The sequence below is a fragment of the Sarcophilus harrisii genome, chromosome 6, assembly GCF_902635505.1.
Source record: "Sarcophilus harrisii chromosome 6, mSarHar1.11, whole genome shotgun sequence".
Classification (NCBI taxonomy): Eukaryota; Metazoa; Chordata; class Mammalia; order Dasyuromorphia; family Dasyuridae; genus Sarcophilus; species Sarcophilus harrisii.
In genome coordinates, this window is record NC_045431.1 from 201,310,977 (window position 1) to 201,334,312 (window position 23,336).

General features: G+C 42.4%; 1 protein-coding gene across 5 annotated transcripts in view; it reads right to left on the minus strand.

Moving 5' to 3' along the window:
• Nucleotides 1–23,336, minus strand: part of DENND2B (DENN domain containing 2B) — a 200,096-nt gene that overhangs the window by 121,739 nt on the left and 55,021 nt on the right. For 3 of the 5 annotated variants that reach the window (XM_031941943.1, XM_031941944.1, XM_031941939.1), the window contains exon 1: nucleotides 13,957–14,568. The gene's annotated coding sequence lies outside the window, so the exon portion shown is untranslated. Of the gene's footprint in view, nucleotides 1–13,956; nucleotides 14,569–15,175; nucleotides 15,263–23,336 lie in introns of those variants that run through there. The other 2 variants (XM_031941941.1, XM_031941942.1) reach the window with 1 other exon arrangement.

The window sequence follows — 23,336 nt, forward strand, 5'->3', positions numbered from 1 at the left end:
TAAATCTCTCCATCCAATTAAACTGAAAATGATAGTGCTGATTTTTAGGCTAAGTTAGGATAAAATGGAAATTAAACAGTCTTAGCAACAACTGATCAATAAATGAAACTTGCACGCTCTCTGATTGAGGAGACTTTCTGACCGACATCTTTCTCTTGGTTGGCCAGAGATCTTTTGCAAGGCTTCTACAAGCAAGCCAACAAGCCCTGTGGCTATGAGAAATAAATCCAGATGTTTGCTAAAGCCAAAATAAGATCAGGCCATTAACAAATATTTGAGTGACTACAACATGCAAAAACACTTTGCCAGGCACTATAGCAGGTCTAAGACATAACGCAGCCTCTGCCCTCGGGACCTCATAATTTTGTGGGGAAAATAAGACATAAGAAAACATTAATAAGAATATCAGACGATACAATGAGGTGAATAAGACTCCAGCAAAAAGACCAATAGGGAGAAACAACTGACAGAGTAAGGCTTTTGTTGAATTTAAGTGGACCCTACCTAGCTGAATCCCCACAGTTGTTCTCTGAGGCAACAGGGAGAACACTGCCAGGATGATTTTGTGATTCCTTGCCTTGACAAAATTATAATAATCCCATAGAAAGTAAAGTTATGATGGTTATTTTTCTCCTATAAAAGAACCTGCTGGTATCCCATTTATTTGCAGGTTCACTAGGAACTGCCCACTTTCTGGCAGCAAGTTCTCCAGGATCTTTGCCTGCTTTGTGGCATCTTTCTCCTTGATATAGCTAATTCCTTTAAGGGTTACCCCACTAGGCAATGGCGGAATCATTTCTTTAGGAATTCGGACTGCCTTGTTACAACATCTTCCCCCTGGTTAATTGTGAGTTCTGATAGGGAACTTAGCAAATGTTTGTCTCTTGATTTGGAGATGGTCTAATTCTTTTAAGACATCTTGCGACATCAACCAGTAACCCCCCAGATGCTCAACATTTGGTGAATCGTATGGTGAGAGTTTTGAAACCTCAATATATTTTAGGGGAATTCAGCATTTCTATATCCCTGTAACCCATCAGATATATCCTAGTTATTATTAAATGAAGTGGGCAGACAAGTACTTTAGGAATTGAGGAACAGGAGAAAGCTTGGGACTTAAGAAAGGGAATCTTCAGAGATGAGATGATTTTTTTGTTTATTTCTAGCTGAGGTAATTGGGGTTCAGTGACTGGCTCAGGGTCACACAGCTAATAACTATTAAGTGTCTGAGGCTGCAATTTGAACTCAGGTCCTCCTGACTTCAGGGCGAGTGCTCTATCCACTGTGCCATCCATCCAGCTGCCCTGATGAGATGATTTTTAACCGGAGCTTGAAAGATGTACAAGATCAAGACAAAGTAAAGGCTGGACATTCTAGGAAGAAAGGAGGTACAAAAAGGAAGGGAGTGGCAAGAATACAAAATGCCCATTTGAAGGTGAATGAGAAGTGTGACAGGAATGATTGATTTGTGCAGGGGAGAAATTTAAGTCAACAAAATTCATCAAATATTTATTAATCAAATACTGGGTGCCAAGTACTACATAAATGTTGCCAGTGCAAGGAGAGAGATCATCCAAGTAATACCCTTAAGAAAAGGAGAGGGAGGTTCGTGCTAAAGAGGGGAATATTGGGAGATTCGGCTGGCAAGATAGATAGCACCAGATTGCTAAAAGCTTCGAGGAAGGACAAGGAGAATCACAGCAGAAAATCCTAGGAAACCTGAAGGAGAGGGCTGATATCCCTACACCACGTGGCAGTCTAGACCAGGCTTCTTAAACACTTTCCATCCATGACCCCTTTTACTTGAGAAAATTTTACAAGAACCCAAGTATATGAAATAGGTATACAAATCAAACATTTACTGATAATAAATCATGACTTAGCAATCCCTACATTCAGTTACAAGATCCCACATGGGTTCACAATTTCAGAAAACTGGGCTTTAGGATTCCTTTCCCCTTTAAAGATCAATGAGAAGGAAGCCCAGTTCCGGATGCTCAGGTGGTAATGGTCACTCCAGAGCAGCTAGCCAGTTACTGGCCAGGAGAAAATGAACTGGAAAATGCAAACCATTTGTATGCAATTAGGATGGTCTGAACTCTCTTTAATTTTAGAGGTCAGCCAGTTGAATCCCTCCCAAGTCCTCCTCCCATTTTTCAGATGAGAATACTGTTTAAGTGACTGGTTCTTAGTCAAACATTGTAAATTCCTGTAGGTGTTTGATTGTTCTCTTCCCTGCTCTCCCTTAGGTTGTAAGTCCTAGAGAATAGAGAATGATTCTTTACCTTTTGCTTTTCTTTGCTTGCCATATATAGTAAGTGCTTAACAAAAAAATCGAGCCATATAGAGACCCATTCCTTGGAAATATCATCTACATGGCTCAATTTTTTTGTTAAACAAAAGCATTAGATAAGAACAATTTTTAGATGATGAAACTGAAACTATTTCAACCCATATGAAAAGATGTTCCAAATCATTATTGATCAGAGAAATGCAAATTAAGACAGCCCTGAGGTACCACTACACACCTGTCAGGTTGGCTAAGATGACAGAAAAAGATAATGATTAATATCGAAGGGGATGTGGGAAAACTGGGACACTGATGCATTGTTGGTGGAATTGTGAACGGATTTAATCATTCTGGAGAGCAATTTGGAACTAAGCTCAAAAAGTATCAAACTGTGCATACCCTTTGATCCAGCAGTGTTACTACTGGGCTTATATCCCAAAGAGACACTAAAGAAGGGAAAGGACCTGTATGTGCAAGAATGTTCGTGGCAGCCCTGTTTGTAGTGGCTAGAAACTGGAAACTGAGTGGATGTCCATCAACTGAAGAATGGCTGAATAAATTGTGGTATATGAATATTATGGAATATTATTGTTCTGTAAGAAATGACCAACAGGATGAATATAGAGAGACTTACAGGAACTGATGCTGAGAGAAATGAGCAGGACCAGGAGATCATTATATACTTCAACAACAATACTATATGATGATCAATTCTGATGGACGTGGCCATCTTCAACAATGAGATGAACCAAATCGGTTCCAACTGATCTGTGATGAACAGAACCAGCTACATTCAGAGAAAGAACTCTAGGAAATGAGTGTGGACTATAACATAGCATTTGCACTTCTGTTTTTGTTCGCTTGCATTTTTGTTTTTCTTCCTAGGTGATTTTTTCCTTTCTAAATCTGATTTTTCTTGTGCACAAATTCTTGTGAATTTATACAGTTCTTGTGAACGGTATAAATATGTACACATATATTGTATTTAAGACATACTTTAACATATTTAACATGTATTGGTCAACCTGCCATCTGGGGAGAGGGTGGGGGAAAGGAGGGAAAAGTTTGAACAAAAGTGAGTGCAAGGGTCAATGTTGGAAAATTACTCATGCATATGAGTACTTATAAATAAAAAGCTATCATAAAAAAAATGTTTACCTTAATTTTTAAAAAAAGCCTTAGGCCAACTTGTCAGAATGGTAGAATTTCAGAGTCATGGACTGTCACCAAGGCCATTCCCCAACATGAACCAACAGGCAACGTCTGGCTTCTGGCTGGTCTTGCTGTACCTGCTCTTTTATTCCCCAATGTAATGGGTTCAAGGTGAAAACTTACAAGCTCCAGGGAGACCACAAATGAGTTTTGAGCTTTCTCTTCCTCTTCCCTTTATGCAAATGGTCTTTTGGTCTCTTTATATCTTTGAATTATCAAAAGGATCCCGAAATGCCCGCAGGGTCTTTGGTTAGCACACTGTACTAGGCGGGGTCATCCTAAGCCTCCTCCCTCCCCTGAGGACCATGAATGCAAACTCCTTTCAAAGGTAACACAGTTAAGTTAATGTGATTCTTCATTGACCCCCCTCTGGGGTTTTCTTGGCAGAGGTATCTCTACCCCACCCCACCACACCCGCGCAAGGGTTGGCCATTTCCTTCTCCAGACCATTTTACAGAGGAGAAAACTGAGGCAGACAGGGTTAAGTGACTTACCCAGGGTCCCACAGGCAATATTTGAACTCAGGTTTTCCTGACTCCAGACTCAGAGCTCTACCCACTGTACCACCCAGCTGCCCTTGCTGACAACAGCTAACATTTATATAAGGTTTCCAAAGTGCTTTACCCCTCGTATCTTATGTGTTCTGATTTAGTCCTTTACCAAAGACTAACAGCATGGCCCAGGCCAAATTCTGGAGCTATAAACACAGTCAGAGATCTTGAAGGATCCAAAGAACCTCTTCTCACTTTGAAGCAAATTAAAGAAATGGGAAAGATCTGGATTTGGATAGGCAACCTCGGCTCAACCCTACTTCAAATCCTAACTTCACCCCTTTGCTATCTGTGGGACTTTGAACAACTCATTTGATTTCTCAGTGACTCAGTTTCCTTTTTTTTAAGGTGGGGGGTCTCTAAGGTCCCATTTAGCTTTAAATTTATAAACTTAACACTAGGGCCTGTATACAATAATCCCTGAGATGGGATGGGTTTTGGTCAACAGAGAACACAGGAAGAGAGAGATGAGTGAAACTAAGTTAAACATGGATAGGAGTATTTATCGAGAAGCTAAATAGTGCTGGGCCTGGAGTCAGGAGGATTCCTACTAGCTGTGTGATTCTGGGCAAGTCCCTTAACCCTTAGGTTTGCCTCAGTTTCCTCATCTGTAAAATGAGCCGGAGAAGGAAATGGCAAACCACTCCAGCGTCTTTGCCAAGAAAACCCCAAATGGGATAAATGAAGAATCGTGCATGACTGAACAACAACAAAGGAATATTTATCCTTGAAAAAAAAAAAAGCTCTCACTTGTCACTATGAATGTGAATTCTTTGGAAACATTTCCCAGAATAGTTGAGCTGACTTATCAGGTGTGGCAAGGGGAATCCCTGCCTCCCCATTTCCTTTTATTCAAGTACTAGCACATCCACGTTCTCCTCTACCTCCCAACTTCAAACCTCTTCCAGCTGGTCTTCCAGCTGGTATATTTTGCTTTGTAAGATCTGAATTTGAATCCCAACTCTGCTACCGACTGTACACTTAACTTTGGCAGGTCCAAGCACCTCTAAAATGAGGAGTTTAGATCATATGAGATCTATGACCCCCAAGTCATAATCAATAATACATTATAAGTCAGATACCATTTAGCCCTTAAATTTGAGTTTAAGGTCCAAGAAATCATTTGCTAATGCAACCGCAGGCGATGATAAACTGAAAGCTAGATACAATAACTTCCTACTGCTTGAGTTCTAGAAGCTGATCATTCTGTATGGTCCCTGAATGATGCTATCAATATCCCAATGACCCTTGGCAGAAAAAAGGTTCCCCAGCCCTGACTTAGCCTTTTAAAAAGCAGGGGTTGTCTTCTGCCTTTCTATGATCCCCAATATTTAACAGTTCCTGGCATAGAGGGGGTGCTAAATTAATACTTGATTACTTGGCTGGGTGACTAAGGGCACCCATACTCAGACACAACCTACCCTCAAGGCGTCAACCTGGAGCCAGCCAGAAACAGACTGAGGAGCTCCTGCCCCAGAAGGTAGAATCAGCCCTTCTTCTACCCAAATCAAGGGGATTTTTGTTAGGAAGAAATCTGAACTGAAGCCAGCTTTATGAGTTGACAGAGCAGGTGCCATCCATATTGATACAACTCCAGAAAAGCACCTCCATTGCTGTGGATCACAACGGCTGAAGTTCTATCCTCCATGATTCTCTTTGGGACTTGGAAGTTTGTGCTTTCTAGGCGTCCCCTACTAAAATGTTACATCTCCCCCAAAGCCACTAATAACTAACCTCAACACTTTACTGCAGATTAATGTTAGAAGAGTAACAAGTCACTGGAAAATCAAAACAGAACAGGGGTGTAGAGGAATAAGGGGTAAGGGTAGATATAGCAGGAATACCAGCAGGAAGAAGAAAAGATGGGTGATTTTGGAGGGTCAGTCCAGCAATGAACAGTCCATCTGGATTCTAACAATACTGGAAGCATTCAAGAGGGAAAACTGGAGTCTCTTGGTCTTACACCTGGAAGATTCATCAAGAATCCTATTCTAGGTGGGAAGAAAACAGCCCAAACCCCGAAAGACTTTGTTCATTCATTTATTTGTTTTGGTTTTTTGGAGGTAATTGGGGGTAAGTGGCTTGTGGAGGGTCACACTGCTAGTGAAGTATCTGAGGCTGGATTTGAACTCAGGTTCCCCTGACCGCACTATTCAATCATTTACCAAAAATAAGCACCTACCCTTTGGAGGCTTTATGAGAAGCACTTTGGGGAGACAAGTAATGAGAGTTTCCAGGCTTTAAAGAGATTATATAGAGATAGTTAAGTGGCTTAGCAGGGAGAATATGAGGCCTGAAGTTGGGAAGATCCGAATTTAAATGTAGCCTCAGATACACACTATTTGGCTAAGACAAGAAAATTCTGAACTGAAATTCTGTTTACCTCAGTTTCCTCATCTGTAAAAATGGGGATAAAAAAGTAGACCAACCTCTGTGAGGATCAAATGAGATATTGTAAAGTACTTAGCAAAATCCTTGGCACATAGTAAGCACTCGTTTATATAAATATTACCTATCAATATTTCCCAGGAAATTTTCCATTCCCCCAGCCAAGCAAAAGGAGTGTAAGAAGTCTGGAAAAATAGGATGAGACCAAGTTGTACAGGGTAGTTAATGCCCCGCTTAAAATTAGAAATTAGAAATTCACTTTGGCAGCAGAGCAGAGGAATCCCCATAGATTGGGGATCAATATGAGACAGAGCATTAGGAGGACACTGCTCCATGAGCCCCAGAAGTGTCGACAGTCTGAACCAGGGGGAGGGGGACACACAAGTGGGGAGACAAGGGACTGAGATGTCATAAAGAAGGAAGTGACAAAATCTGAAAACAGATGATATGGAGAGCAACCAGAGTGTCAGAAAGCTCCTGCTATAGCCCACTCTGATATTGTTGTTCAGTCATTTCCAATTCTTTGTGACCCCATCTGGGGTTTTCTTGGCAAAGATACTGGTGCAGTTGGCCATTTCCTTTTCCAACTCATTTTACAGATGAGGAAACTGAGGGAAACAGGGTTAAGAGGCTTGCTTAGGGTCACCCGGGTCAGAGATGAATTCAGGTTTTCCTGACTCCGAGCCCGATGCTAGCTGAGCAAATTCCACATGAGACAGTTGGAATCCAGTCCTGCTCTCCCAGCCCATGTCTCTGTCTTACAAGGCCACCCAATAAGTCTGGTTTTCTCTCTGGTGTCAGCTTTTAACCTCCGGTCCTTTGAGAATGTTCAGCTTCCTCTGGACAATGGCAAAGTAATGTCGTAAAAGTATAGAATAAAGAGACTGAAGGGACCTCAGAGCCTTCTACATCAACCCCCTTTCATTTTACATATGGGGAAACTGAAGCCCCCCCAAAGCTGAAGGTACTTTCTTGACCTTATCCAAGTAACAATTAGTACTTTTGGGATTTGAGCCCAAATGCACTGCTTCAAATCCAACCTCTCTCCTACTGTATGATCCTGTCCTTTCTGGAAGGTCCTCTACACCAAAGCTTCTTAAATTGTGGGTTGTGACCCCAATATGGGATTTCATAACTGACTATGGAGGTTGTGAAATTATGATTTATTGCTGGTCAATGTTTAATTTGTACACCTATTTTATATACCTATAAACCCAGGGGTTGAGTAAAAATTTCTTGGGCAAAAAATGGGTTGTAAGTAGAAAAAGTTTCAGAAGCCTTACCTAGACACAATTTTTAAAAATTCATTTCAGGAAACTCCAAGCCCATTTGAATAGCTATCTTCTCTCTCAAGTCCTCATCAATCGATTATGCAACAAACATTTATTAAACACCTGCTATCACTCAATCAAGTATTTGTTATCAACCAGCATTTTTATTAAGAGTCTACTATGTGCCAGGAAGTGTGCTAAGGCTGAAAATACAAATGTAACAAATGAGAATGATCTCTAATCTCAGGGAATTTATGTTCTAATACAACTACAAGAAATGAGTTATATATGTATATCCATATATGTACATGTCTGTGTATATACATATATATGTGTATGTATAAAAACACACATATAACTCTCATATATATATATATATATATATATATATATATCTAAATATAAATGTATGAGAATTCTATATAAAATAAATATAAAGACAATATATTCAAGGGAGTTAAGTAACCAGTCCTTGAGGAGAGGAGCTATCCGTTGGGGGAGGCTCAGGAAAGACTGACTTCCTGCTGCCTGAGCTATGTCTTAAAGGAAGAAAGGTTCAAAGAGAAGGGACCCACATTGTACAGAAATATTTATGGAAGCACTTTTTTTGTCATCACAAAGAACTGGAGACAAAGTGCCAGTCAGCTGGAAGTCGGCTGAATGAATCACAGCAGATGAAGATAATGGGATACCACTGTGCTTTAACAAATAATAAATACAATGCTTTCCATAAACCCCGGGAAAACTATGAGATGCAGAGACAAGTTTAAGGAGAATCTAAGGAACAATTTACATGTTAGACCCAAGGAAGAAAAATCTGATCCAAGAGGAAACTATCAAGACTTGATCAGACTAAAGGCGGAAAAATGACATTTAATGCATTGATGTGTTTGGTTGGATGATACTTATTAGTTCTTCAGGGGAAAGGCTGCCGGGAACGGATAGATAAGGAGAGAAAAGAAAGAAAGTGTCAATTCAACATTGAAGAAACACGCAGAAAAGAGCAGAAAGAAGTTGAGAAAAGGAACACACAAACAAGGCCATTTGATTATCACTGTGCTGTATTTAATATGCACCTTGAAAAAAAAAAACGGTGGCTAACTAAAAGTTTTCAATTTTATATATAACCCTCTTTACTGCTCTTTATATCTTGGGACGTTCCCATTTGATGATGCTTGTTAAGTTATTCATTCAAAAGAACACTTTGAGGGAAAGAGAGATCACTGGTAACCTTGGAGAGAGCCATGAGGTCAGAAGGCAGATGGCAGAGGGTTAGGAGTGAGCAGAGGAAGTGGAGGCAATGGCTTTGGCTGAGAAAAGAAGGGAGATGATAATTAGTGGCCATGGTGGTTGGGTTTTCAGATGGAAGAGACTTGGGCGTGTTTGCAGGCAGCAGGGAAGAAATCAGTAGATAAAAGAAAGAAGATTAAAGCAGTGAGGGGAGGAACAATCTGCTGGAGATGAGAAAGGCAAAAAACAAAAACAAAAAACCATCTTCCTTTTGCTGATCATGACTAAATTAATTCTTACTTTCCTTGTTCCCGCCGGACCAAGCGCCAAGTTCACCTTTTAAATTTCTCCTTTTGTTTTACTTTCTGTCAATCTCTCTCCTGTCAGTGTGGGCACAGACAAAGTATGTATACATGGAGTGGGGGGCTGGCCCGGTCATTGTGGTGAAGTGGGAGGAACAAAGGGCTGAGAAGTAGAGAAAAAACGTTGCGTCCTGCTGATTCTCGTCCAGTGCCTTGGATTCAAGGATCTGAGGCACTTGTGGGGCAGACCTCGGGGAGAAATCTACTCTGGTTAGCAAGAGATCGACAGAGAAATGTACGATCCACTTCTACTTGTGTCATGTATTTTCTTTGGGATTAGATTATTCAGTTTCCAATTAATTTTTGATCTATTTTGGCCTTTTATTGCATCATGATCTGAAATAATGCTTTGTAATGTATTTTCAAAAGATACAATGTAATTGTATATATATATGTATGTGTATATATATATATATATATATATATATATATATACACATTTAACATATTGGATTACTTGACATCTAGGGTAGAGGGTGGGAGGAAGGGGGAGGGAATCTGAAACAAATCCTTACAAGGTTTTGTAAGGGTCAATGTTGAAAAATAAAAAAACAAAAAGCAAAGAAATAAATACATAAAAGAAAAGCAAAGAAAAAGATACAGTGTAGCAGAATCAAGGAAAGCAGTGGAAGGCTGGGGGCGGGGCGGGGGGGGGGGAGGGGGATGGAGATGGAGGGAAAGAGAAAGAGAAAGACATTCTCTTAACACCCTCCTCTTTTCCCCAAACACATAATATACATGAGAAGTAAAATTTAAGGTAAGTGCAGGCCCTCCAGCTTCCCGGCACCAGTGACTTTCAGAGCATACCATCTTGAAACAAATCCACGAAAGTCTCCCCAGCGCCATACCACAAAGCACACACAATAATGCAAACTTGCCCACAGGCTAAAAAAAAAAAAGTCAACAACAATTCTTTCAAATTTTGCCAGATGGTCATTTTTCTCATCAGTTCCCACTACCCCCCACCTCAATGCATTTCTCAATCCCTCCCCGCTTCTTCCCATGGTCCCTGAACTCAAAGAACCCAATTATCATCCCATAGCCAATAGGCAAGTCTCACACTGGCTACACAGTGTATCCTGACCAATGTAGGTCAGGTCAGGATCTTCTTGGTAACTTACATCCTTAGGGCAGCTTTTCTCAAAATTTTTTAGTCTCCAGACCCCTTTACAGTCTCAAACATTTTTGAAGACTTCCCCCAAAGAACTTTTGATTACATGGGTTATAACTAGCAATATTTACCATGTTGGTATTATGATGAAAATAATTTTGACCCTAAAGCCCCCTCCTCCAAAAAAGGGTGTTGGGGATCCCTCTCTGGAGAGTCACATTTTGAGAAGGACTGTCTCAAAAAGTTACAAAGAAGAAACAAGAATGTTACTTTATTAGTCTGCTAAGGAACTCAGAGGGATCCAAACTGTGACTCACCTCTGGGGGAGCAGAGATGGTCATCGGATCATAAATCTGTACTGGAAGGGGCCTTCGAGTCCCTTTTCTTGCAGATAAAGATAACTAAACCCTAACCAGAGAGATTAAGTAATTTGCTTGGGGACAAAGGGAGTAAGAATCAGAGGCGGCATTTGAATCCAAGGCCTCTAACAGTATACATATATATGTTTTTTATTATACCTTACTTCTGAAGCTGCCAGCCCAGAGGGGAATAAACCCAGTTGGGAGTAAACAGCCTGATTCATGGAAGGAGGGACTGGCACAGGACCAAGAACCCCACAGCTCAGGGACTGAGCTTCCCAGACACCACCTCCAGCCAAAGTTGACTGGTTGTTCTCCTGGTCCACAAAATGAAAAAGGGCTAGCAGGGTGGAAGAAAAATTCATAATCCCTTTTACTGTTCCACCCACTGAGCCTGATCTCCCTCAACCTCAGCAAGCAGACCTGTGATTCTTCTCCCTGGCAGGGAGGTCCTATGGCCTCGTGGTCTCACTTTAACATGTTCCACTTCATTGATATTCATATTCATTCTCTCTCTCTCTCTCTCTCTCTCTCTCTCTCTCTCTCCTATTTAACTCCCAAAGAACTTTTTCCCTAAAAGGGGAACACTCACTGAAGCAGAACCTCAATCCCACTTCATTCTTCAGGCTGTCCCTCCACGAGCGGGCCCCTCAGCAACACTCAGCCAGCTAAACAATCATAACTATATCCCAAGGAACCAACGTAGGAAGCCAGGGACTTTTCTCCCTGCTAGCTTTCTCACTAACACAGTCTGGCTTGCTGGCTGATCCTCCATCCCTTTAGAGAAGTCAAATGCTTTCTCTGAGATACTCTCTTCCATATCACAAACTTCCTACTCAAAATTAAAATGGGGAACCTCCAGGGGTTAGAGGCCCCCCATAGCTGGATGTGTGTAAGTGGAGGTTCAAAGACCACTTGGGGATGGTGTTAAAACAGTTCATGTTTTGGTTGAGGGCTGGATTTGAAACCATCGAAGGGCCTTTCCAAAGGAAATTCTGTGATACTACAATGTCATTTCTTTTTTTTTTTCTTCTTAATAATAGCTTTTTATTTTCAAAACACATGCAAAGATAGTTTTCAACATTCTCCCTTGCAAAATCTTGTGTTCCAAATTTTTCTTCCTTCCTTCCCCTTATCCCCCCTCCCCTAGATAGCAAATAATCCAATATAAGTTAAACATGTGCAATTCTTTTAAAGAACATTTGCACATTTATTTGATTTCATTTCTATGACTATACTAAGCCAGGAAGAAGAAACAACAACTTGTCAGTTCTCTTTACATCTCAATACATTTATCTTTTTAAGAGAAGGCTTTCCTAAGAGTGGCACTGATACCTGTTAGTTAAAAGAGGCCTCCAGTATTAGAAGTTAAGAGGAAAACCTCTACTATAAGGTGGACAAGGGAAATGAGGAAGCATGGAGAGGTTGTAATCTGTACCAATGAAGGGATCAGACGCATCAGTTAGATTACAAATCCAATGACACGTTCACAAGAAGGAAAAGGGGGAAGGCAGAAGAATATGACACCACTTTTAAAAATGGGGAAACTGGCAGGGAAAGGATAAATCAGTGGGCATTAACCATACAATGGCCCCTTCTATAGCTTTTTTTTTTTTTTTTTTTGGATAAATATAGAGCTGACAGAATCAAGAACGTGATTAAAAGGGTTGAGAGGCACTCAGTCCACATTTCTCTAAAAAGGGAGGCAAAAATTAGTTCCTCCATAAATTCAGAGAGGATTCTTCCCAATGCCATATTCTTTCCCCTCTACCTCGTCTCCTCTTGACCAACGGCACACTCCACACTCACTTTTGCAGAAAGTAGAAATTACATTTAAGGAGAGGCAGGGCCCCTGAGAATGCCTTGAATGAAGGAATAAGTATAGAAGTGACCTTCTGACCCGGGACCCTAGTTCTCGGAGCCCATCGGCGGATCCGGACTCACAAACACAAATGCCCACATAAACACAGATTCAAGAATTACAGAGGAATGAGCAGAAATCCACAGCATGGTCACTGGCTTACATTGGCAGGCATCCTCCGAGCCAATCAGGACTCTCTCATTGTTTGCCAGAGTACAAAAGACATTCTGTTCAGAAAGTTCAAGAAGGGAAGGGAAAAAAAAAAAGCTGGGGGGCTTCTACGGAGGCCCTCGGAAGAAAGCAATGGCCCCGACAAGGCTCTGTGCTTAGCTGGGAGAAAATTTAAGTCATTTCAAGGGCAGAGGCGGAGGTGATTAATGAGTCACCCAGGTAGTGGGGTTCCTGAAGGCTGGAGGCGGGAGGCCGCCTTCCTTCCGAGAACACTTTTCTATCCCTAACAGTCTTGGATGTCCCCCAGGACCTTGGGACATCTCCACAGCCCTGAGTGCTGAGCAACGTCCCAAAGTATGTCTCAGAAGGCCCACCACCTTTCTTCTGAGATTGGAACAAATTTTTGCAAAACACAGAGCAGAAGGGGAAAGGGAAGCCCAAGTTCTCTGCTTTGGGCCAGCGGAGACATTCCCTGTCTGCAAAGGTAGATGGTTAGGGTCAAGCCCCTCAAACATGGTCCGCTGGAGAGTCACGACCTCCAGCTCCCCCTCAGATTGCCCCGGGACTGGAAGAGAGCCTCCTTAACCCTAGAAAAAGCTCTGGTATTAAGCTCTCTGGAGGAGATCCTGATCCACAGGGCGTTACTGGAAGGGGGAAGGCTTCCCAGCTCCACAGCTCTCCCCATCCCAAGGAACGCTCCCCGGACACCTGGATTCCAGAGCCGGCATCCCTCCCAGCTTCCTTGGCTTTCCTTACAAAAGTACAGGCCGGGAGGAGCAGCGGAAGAAACTTGAATGTCGCCCTCATGTCCCGGGCTCAGGGATTTTTAAAAGAATCCTAGTGCAAAAGCTAAGGGAAGGGGGAGGATTTTTTGTTAAATGTAAGTAATCCGCCCGTAGAAACTGTAGCGCTGAAATGAAGGGATGATACGTGCTCAGACACCCCCGATCCACAAGAGAGGGAGCCTCGTCCGGCCCGAGAGCTGGCTCTCTCCCCACCGCTCACCTAATAGAATCCAACTGTTGGAGCATGACATCATTCCCCAGAGCCCCGGAGCCCGAGCAGCGAGTGCGGCGGCCGCCGCCAGAGCCGTAAACACGAGAACCAGGACGAGCGAAAACAAGCGGGCCCAAGTCGGGCTGTTCTTTACCTGAAACTCCCGGGGCTTTCCTGCCCACTCCATCCTCAGCGGGGTGCGCTCACGCCACGCTCAGGCCGGGGAGCCCGGGCCCCCCAATCCGCTCGCTGAGCTCCGATACCTGCTGTGTGCTTCCCACAGCTCCTTCCTCTGACCCTTCCAGAGCTCCTTCCAGCTCCAGTGAGCACAAGCACGACGAGCTGGCCAGGCCAGTTGTCATGGAGACCCTGTTCTCCCTCTGGCTCGCTTTGCCCTCTCCCTCTCGCTCTTACACACACACACACACACACACACACACACACACACACACACACACAGAGTTCTCTGACTGTCTCACTCTCACACTCTGTTCTGTCTCACTCTTACACACACACACACACACTGTTCTGTTTCATGCACACATACACATATATTCTATTCTTTCTCACACACTCTGTTCTCTCACTTGTACACACACACATACACACACAAATATACTGTTGTCACACACATTTCTGTCTGCCTCACTCTTACACTCTGTGCTTTTCCATGCACACACACAAACACATACACACACACATATATTCTATTCTCAGTGTCTTTTTCACTCACACACACTGTTCTGTCTCTCTCACAATACAAACACACACACTTTATTTTCTCTCTCTCTCTCTCTCTCTCTCTCTCTCTGTCTCTCACTCTGTCTTTCTGTCTCTCTCTCTCTCTCTGTCTCTCTCTGTCTCTGTCTCTCTTTCTCTCTCACATACACACACACACAACTACTCTCTGACTGTCACTCTCACACCCTCTGTCTGGATTCTGGAGGCATCCATGAAATAACCGCCTTTTTCTGGGCTCAGTTTTCCGCACGCTCCCCCCCCCTCCCCCCTCGTACCTCCCTCCAGTCAAACAGAGGCAGCGAGCCGTTCCTGGGAACCCGCTCCCATAGCCCTGAGCAGAGAAGGGAGAAGACACTGGGCTGGCTTGTTCTCTGCCCCTCCACTCTGTCTCCCTGTTGTTATCTTTGTTTTTTAAGATAATAGCACTTGGGAGAATCCTGAGTTGCAGGAGGAAGCTGGCTACAGAGATCAGCAGAGGAAATAAGGCTGCCTCTGGGCTCTGAAGTGGCTTGGGAGGATCAGGCTGCCTTGCTTTGACTTGTTTCTGTAGTTGGGATTTTCCGGGATGAGATGTGGGCGGAAATGCCCCCACCTCGGCCCATGAGCCCGCCCAGACTGGCCTCTGTACTTACTCTGCTGCCGCCGGGTCTCGGGGATGGCTTCAGTCGGTGCAGGCCCTCCCGGGGCTGGACTCAGAGCCTGGACAGTCTCTCATCTTCCTGAAAATCAAAACAAACGCTCAGTCAGGGCTGCCAGTGGTGGTCCGGTCTCAGCATCACAATGCGGAGGAAAGAGCTGCCATTCCCCTCCCTTCCGTCTTCCCTCTCTCTTCCTTTTCTGTCCTGCACATGGAATGGTCTGTAAGGACACAGTCAAGTCGCCCTCCTAGACCACCATACTCAGGGAGCAAAGCTTACTGACAATCAGAATAAATGCTGCAAGTTATGGTGGGGGGGTCAGAAGTCCTGGGGTCCTGCCTAGGACTGAGGTTAAAGGCTCTGGCAGTCCCTAGAGGCTAGAAGGCACCTATTATGCGTCTATACTTACAAAGTCTAGGAGGAAAAGGATGGTTCTTGGGACTCTGAATACCTGGGTTCAAACCAGCTCTGTTCCTGATCAGCTCTGGAGTCTGGGGCAAGTCAGCGATTTTTAAGCCTCATGAAAAGGGGTTTCCTAATGAAAAATCAATACTACCTGCATTCCCATTTCTTAGAATTGTCTTGGGATTCAAATGAGATGGTAGGAGTGGGATTTCCTTCTAAACTACAGCTTCAAACTGCACTACGACTTTTGGGACATCTTGTACCATCACTTCATAGATTAGAAGAAAAATGCTTTCTTCCTTTACCTTTGGATACTTTGTTCTAGGCTTCCTTCCTGTGTGATTCTTAGCAAGTCACTTCCCCTCTGCCTTTCTCTTCTCCTCCAAATGATATTCCCCACAAAGGATATCAAAGGGGATTGGACTAGCTGACAGTTAACATTTCCTCTAGCTTTAAATCCTGTGGTTATAAATATGTAACCTTAGGCTTATATGATGCCTTATATTTTTCAAAGCACTCAGACAAAAATTCTCACTTATTTGAATTTTACAACAACCTCATGATGAGGTGAGTAAAGGCCCAGCTTCTTAAACTGTGGGTCACGGCCCATCTGGTGTCTTATAACTGAATGTGGGGGGGGGGTCCACAAAATTATAAATTATTATCTGTAAATGTCTGATATGTATACCTATTTTATATACCTTTATACCTGGGGTCACATAAAAATTTCTTGGGCAAAAATGGGGCAAGTGGAAAAAGTTTAAGAAGCCCTGGTTAAAGGCAGGTGAACATTCTCTCCATTTTACAAAAGAGAAAATAGACACACTGAATAGCTAAAATGGCTTGTTCCAGGAAAGAGATTGAGTTAATAATGGAACTCTGGAGAGATTATTGATTTCCTGACTCAAAGTACAGAAAATTCTTTCTTAGATGATACTGCCTAGCATAAAATATGTTCCCTATAAAAATATGAATGGAAGCTTTAGCGCACTGATGTTCTTCCTAGTGCTATAACATCAATGAGAGCTGAAACTTTAAAATTCATTTTAGATTTTTAAAAATACATATATGAATGTGACACAAAGACCTCCAGGGCCTACCTATTAAGTCACAGATGGGTGTAATTTAAGAGAAGAAACTGCATATATTATATAATATGCACACACACACAAATATATATATATATATATATATATACATACATATAATGTATATATGTATATAGGACAGGTAGATGGCACAAGAATAGAGTGCTAGGTCTGGAGTCAGAAAGAATCATCTTCTTGAGTTCAAATCTGGCCTCAGACAGTTATTTGGTGTGTGAAACTGTTTGCCTTCATCATGTTTGTCTCGGTTTCCTCATTTGTAAAAATGAGCTAGAGAAGGAAATGGGATTTTCCAGACTAAGATGTGGGCTTAACTCATCCCACTAGCCCTCCCAGACTGATCTCAGCAAGAAAACCTCAAAGAGTCACCAAGATTTTAACTAGATTGAAACAGCTGAACAACAACCACAACTGTGTGTGTGTGTAAACACAAACATATGTGTACATATACATATTTAAGTACATTATTCATATACCTATATATACATACAAACATATATATGTCTATACACATATGGCTTGCCGTGCAGTAGTGATGTTAAACTCATATAGGAATAAATTCCTATAGCCACATATTAACTCAAAAAACCACAAAATAACACTATCTATGATGTATTGTATTTTTATTTATTTTGTTAAACATCTACTAGTTATATTTTAATTTAGTTCAGGCTACACTTAGGAGTTTTGCAGGCCAGCTAGCAGCAAATAGGATACTTATGCTATATAGGATGTTTAGAAAGGGTAGAGGAAAAGAGGAATGTTATAAACTCTAACAGGAAAAATAGTAAGACATTACAAACTTCAACGCTGGGATCCCTGAATTCGTGTCCCAACTTCAAGCTTCAAAGAAAATATAAGATCATTAAACACCAATCCCTTAGAACCTTATGCCATAAAGTCCTCAAAATAAGCCCTCTGAACCTAGAACAGACCTAGTTTGGGAATTTTTTATTGTTCTTGAGGCATTTGGAGTTAAGACTTGCCCCAAATCACAGTGTTAAATGTCTGAGGCTACATTTGAACTCATATCCTCCTGAATTCAGTGCCTATTCACTGTGCCATCTAAATGCCCCTGAGGATTATTTTTTCTTGGTAGGAAAAAATGAGAAGAAAATGGTGAAAGAGATAATTCTTGTCCTTTTTTTCATGGTCTAAGGGCCATCTCTGCTCTAAAGATACCTTCCCTGAGTTTGAATCCAGCCTCAGATATCTTAGTAGCTGTATAAATCACCTGGGTAAATCACAACCCCTGACACTTCAGTTTTTTCATCTCTCTTACCTATTTCCCAAATGAGAAAATATTTATGAAGTCCCTCTGCAAACCTTAAGCCATTGTATAAATATTTGATATTATTTTTACTAAGAGAACTCCTAATCAAATAAGATGATCTAATCCAATCTCTTCATTTTTCAGGAGAGAACTGTAGCCCAAAGGAATAAAACACTGACTTGTCCCTAAAGGTAGTGGGTAGTTTATAGCCAGAGCCAGAATTTCCATCTTCTGACTCCTTCCCCAAAGGCCTTTGCCATTACCCTAGTCCTGCTTCTGACTCCTTATCCAAAAGCCTTTGCCATGATCCTAGTCTTGCTTCTGACTCCTTTCCCTAAGGTCTTTGCCATTACTCTAGTCCTGCTTCTGACTCCTTATCCAAAAGCCTTTGCCATTATCCTAGTCCTGCTTCTGACTCCTTCCCCAAAGGCCTTTGCCGTTATCCTAGTCCTGCTTCTGACTCCTTCCTCAAAGGCCTTTGCCATGATCCTAGTCCTGCTTCTGACTTCTTATCCAAAGGCCTTTGCCATGATCCTAATCCTGCTTCTGACTCCTTCCCCAAAGTTCTTTGCCATGATCCTAGTCCTGCTTCTGACTCCTTCCCCAAAGGCCTTTGCCATGATCCTATTCCTGCTTCTGACTCCTTCCCCAAAGGCCTTTGCCATGATCCTAGTCCTGCTTCTGACTCCTTCCCCAAAGGTCTTTGCCATGATCCTAGTCCTGCTTCTGACTTCTTATCCAAAGGCCTTTGCCATGATCCTAATCCTGCTTCTGACTCCTTCCCCAAAGGCCTTTGCCATGATCCTAGTCCTGCTTCTGACTCCTTCCCCAAAGGCCTTTGCCATTACTATAGTCTTGCTCTTATACAAGTCCTAACCACACTGATCTGTTCTAGATGGAATTTAAGGATTTGCATTCTTTGTTTCCTTTGTGCCTTTGGCTCCTATGCAAACCTCCAAACATTAACCCCTACAGATAAAAACTGCAAAATTTTTCAATAGTTTCTTAACAGGTAAGAAATATGGTAGCTATAGAAAGTTGTGGGTTTGAAGGCAAACGATCTGGGTTTAAGCCTCAACTCTATGACTTACAAGCCCAGAGCACTGGCTTCTCTTGTATTGTCCGGTTGTTTTCAGCCATATCTGGTTCTTTGTGTTGTCATTTGGGGTTTTCTTGGCAAAGGTCCTGGATGGTTGGCCATTTCCTTCTCCAGTTCATTTTATAGATAAGGAAACTGAGGCAAACAGAGTCACACCGATAGGAATTAACTGAGACCAGATTTGAACTCAGGAAGATGAGCAGCACTCTCTCCACTGTGCTATCTAGCCTCAATTTCCTCACAACAAGGGGTTGGCCAAGGCGATCTACAAGGTCTGTTTCCAAATCCTATGATCAAGATGATCCAGACTTCTCCTTCCCCCAATTCTGAATCAGGCTTCTTCTATCCTTCCCCTCCAAACCCCAAACTTACTTCCCAATGACCTTTATCCCCTCCCCAACAGAGAGCCTCCCCTCTGGCTATTAAGTTCCAGGTGAACTTCTCACGCTAGAACTACACCTTCTGCCTGCCCAGGCTTAGTAACTTTTAAACCAGAGGACTATATACTCAAGAAAAATATAATAATAATGCTGATCTCCATCCCCCTCCATATGAAAACTGTACAATACAGAGGCATTTGTTGGAGAGGGAAAAGAGGAAGAGGAAGGAGGAAGCTTGAAGCATCACCTGTCAAGCCCTTAAAGCTCACACCTGGCAGCAGAGCCTGCGCCTCTAGGAAAAAACTTACCTCAAACTACAATTCTACAGTTTTGTCAAGTCCTTCAACCGGACGCAGCATGTGGGCTATGTGCCCCCTAGTGGCACGCTTGAGTTACAAGGCTTTCTTAGCAATTTCGTGGCTGGAATAAGGAGGGTTGGGGGGGCTTACACAATTCTAGAGACAATGCTTTTTACAACTTAATTCCTTGTCCTTCAAATGCTTAAGCTTGGAGGGAACTAAAGAGGCTTCTCAGTTTCCTCCTTCTCCTGATCTGGATTCAAATCAAACAGTAACAAGACTTTCCACCTTTTCTTTAAACTCTCCAAGGGAGATTCCCTGACTTCCAGTGTTTCCGAAGCTTTCTCTTCAGAAGGTCCTTCCTGACATCTAGCCGGGGGACCTCTTGCTGTAATTACCGATGATTTCATCCTGTCCTGCATGAAGAGAAAACTTAGAACAGCTGTTCCCTTTCACTGGCACAATATTCTTTCACAGACTTAAAAGCTGTAATTAAGTCTCCTTCCTCATTTGTCTATTGGCTAAACAAGCCCAGACTGTAGCTTCTCCTCAGAAGGCCTATTTTTCCCAGACCTTTCTTCAGGGGCTTTTTCCCCCCTTTGAACCCTGTCCAAGCCTTCCCTATCCACTCAATAACCAGTCTACACTTCCAAGAACCATAACATCATGCTGCTGTTTGCCAGACTGCCCAGCGCTCCGTGATGTCCTGACTCCAGCTGAGCAAGGGCAGCAAATTGCTAGCAAGACATCATTCAACAAATAACAGTCCTGAATTCATTCAACTAATAGACCCCATGTACCCGACTAAGTGTAAAAAAATACAGCATAGTAGGCCGATTGTTTAATCAGAGAAAAAACACAATGAAAAATTGGGAAATAAGTCCCAAGTAACCAAAAGAGCTAAAGGAGACAGACAGATGTGGGGAAAGGAGGAGCCTATGTAGTCTAATCCCTCACACCTCTCAGAATTGTGTTCTAGGAAGAGCCAGTCAGGCTGATGGACCATTAAGGTAAAGGAAGAAACCAATCTTCTCCCAGCCAGTCTCAGTCTCAAGAGGAGAAGGCAGGTCTCTGATTTAGTCACTGGTACCACATCTACAAAGGATATCCCTTCCATGAAAATAGAATAAGATAGTTCATAATAAAGGGAGGGAAGAATTTAGGGAAAACACAGGGTCTTAGCTATTAGATCAGTTAACAAGAGATTATGTGAAATTTCTTTATCTAGATCTTTCAATTCAAGAGAGGTTAAGGGGGTGAGAATTTGGGGAAAAATATAGTGTCTTAGCTATTAGATCAGTTAACAAGAGACGGGTGAGAATTTGGGGAAAATATAGTTTAGTTATTAGATCAGTTAACAAGAGATGATCTTGAAATTTCTTTAGGTTTTTCAACTCAAGAGAAGTTAAGCGGGTGAGAATTTGGGAAAAACATAGTGTCTTAGCTATTAGATCAGTTAACAAGGGATGGTTGTGAAATTTCTTTATCTAGATCTTTCAATTCAAGAGAGGTTAAGGTGGGGAGAATTTAAGAAAAATAGAAGGTCTTAGCTACTAGATCAGTTAACAAGAGATGGTCATGAAATTTCTTTATTTACATCTTTCAATTCAAGAGAGGTTGTCATCTATCAGGAAAGCTGGAGTTAGTCTTAAAGATTAGAGGATTTCTTCAAGGTCTCTTCCACCAAGGGATCCAAGGAATTTTTTAAGAGTATTTTATTTTTCCAAACACATGCAAAGATAGTTTTCAACATTCATTTTTGTAAAACTTTGTGTTCCAAATATTTCTTCCTGCCTTAGCATACCCCCTCCTCAAATGGATTTTTCTTAATCACATAAATAATTTTCAAACTATATTCTTGCTAGTTGCCTCTCAAAAGGTCCAGAGGAATTTGGAACAATTTAGAATCCTAAAATATCAGAGTAGGAGAGAAGTCCAGAGCTCATGTAGGCTGACAAATACCTAAACAGAAATATCACTATATCCCATACCAGTAGCAACCTAACCTCCTCTTGAAACTCTTTAGAGTAAAAAGCTTCCATCTCTCCAGACATGACCTGTTCTATGAGGAAGCTTTCTCCTCCCATGGAGTCAAAATTAGTTTCCCTGTAAGTTCTGATGAAGCAGCATGTTATAGTCATAGCGTGCTAGGCTGAAATCAGGAAGATCTGAATTCAGGTGCTCCTCTGAGCATTAAGCATTAAAATTCACTATTCTTCATCAGCTAACTAATAATGATGTTAATATTGAGCACTTCATGTGTGCCAGACACCATGCAAAGCAATGGGAATACAAAGAAAGTTTTAAAAATAAAAAAACCCATCTGTCTTCAAGGAGTTTACAATCTAATGCAGGAGACAACAGGCAAACCAATAATGGCCTCAGAGGTAAAGCACTGAAATTAAGGACTGGGAAAGTCTTTCTGCAGAAAATTGGACTTGAAAGAAGCCAAAGAGGCTCACCCATGGCAGAGATGTTCATGGCAGAAATGTTTCTGGCAGAGCTTTCCAAGCATGGGACACGGCCAGTGAAAATGGAGCATCTTATGTGATGGAGCCAATGGATCCCAGAGTAAGATGTAAGAAGACCAGAAAAGCAGGAAGGGGCCAGGTGGCAGAAAATAATGGATTGGGCTTAATCTTTAAGCTTTCAATCTATGATTCCTTTCTCACCATGGGCTCTAACTCTGCCTTCTCTTACGATGGGGTCTCCATCATCCTTGCCACCTTCATCCCCTCCAGGTGGTTCTGCCACAAGGAAAGCCCCATCAGGTCACCCACCAAATTGGCGGCTCCCTACAGCTGCTGAAGCTGTTTCAGAGAAGAAAAAGAATCGCTCCGATCTTCTTGTCTGGTGGAGTTCCTCCCTCCCTAATGAATGCCCCCTTCCCCTTCCAGGTAGGTGTCTAAGGAAGAACCTTAGATGGACTTGATGGTTTCTAAAGTCCCTTCCAGCCCCAAATTTCTACTCTATTCTAAACTCTCCCAGCCTCCTGTGGTTTAGGATTCTGGCCCAGGGAAAGATCTCTGTTTTGTTAAACTCATGATGTGCTTGTTTTGTGGATTATCAACCGGAGATCACAAGGGAAGGAGGAGAAAGGGAGAGAGAAAGAAATGGGGAGAAAAAGAAAGAAAGGAAGGAAGGAAGGAAGGAAGGAAGGAAGGAAGGAAGGAAGGAAGGAAGGAAGGAAGGAAGGAAGGAAGGAAGGAAGGAAGAAACAGAGAAAGAGAAGAAAGGGGAGAGGGAAAGAGAGAGAGAGAGAGAGAGAGAGAGAGAGAGAGAGAGAGAGAGAGAGAGGAGAAAGGGAGTTGAAGACAGAGGGAGAAAGAGAGAAAAAGGGAGACAGAAACAGATAGACACAGAGAAAAGGAGAGACAAAGACAGAGACCAAGACACACGGAGAGAGACAGACACAGAGCACCGAGATAGAGAGGAAGAAGGAGGGGGAGAAGGAAACAGGGACAGAGACAGACTCAGAGATGCAGAGATAGATTCGAAGAGGGAGGAAGGGAGGGAAAGAGAAAGGGGAGGGGGGGAGAGAGAGACACACACACACAGGGAAGGGGGAGGGAGGCTCAGAGCCTTGGGGTGAT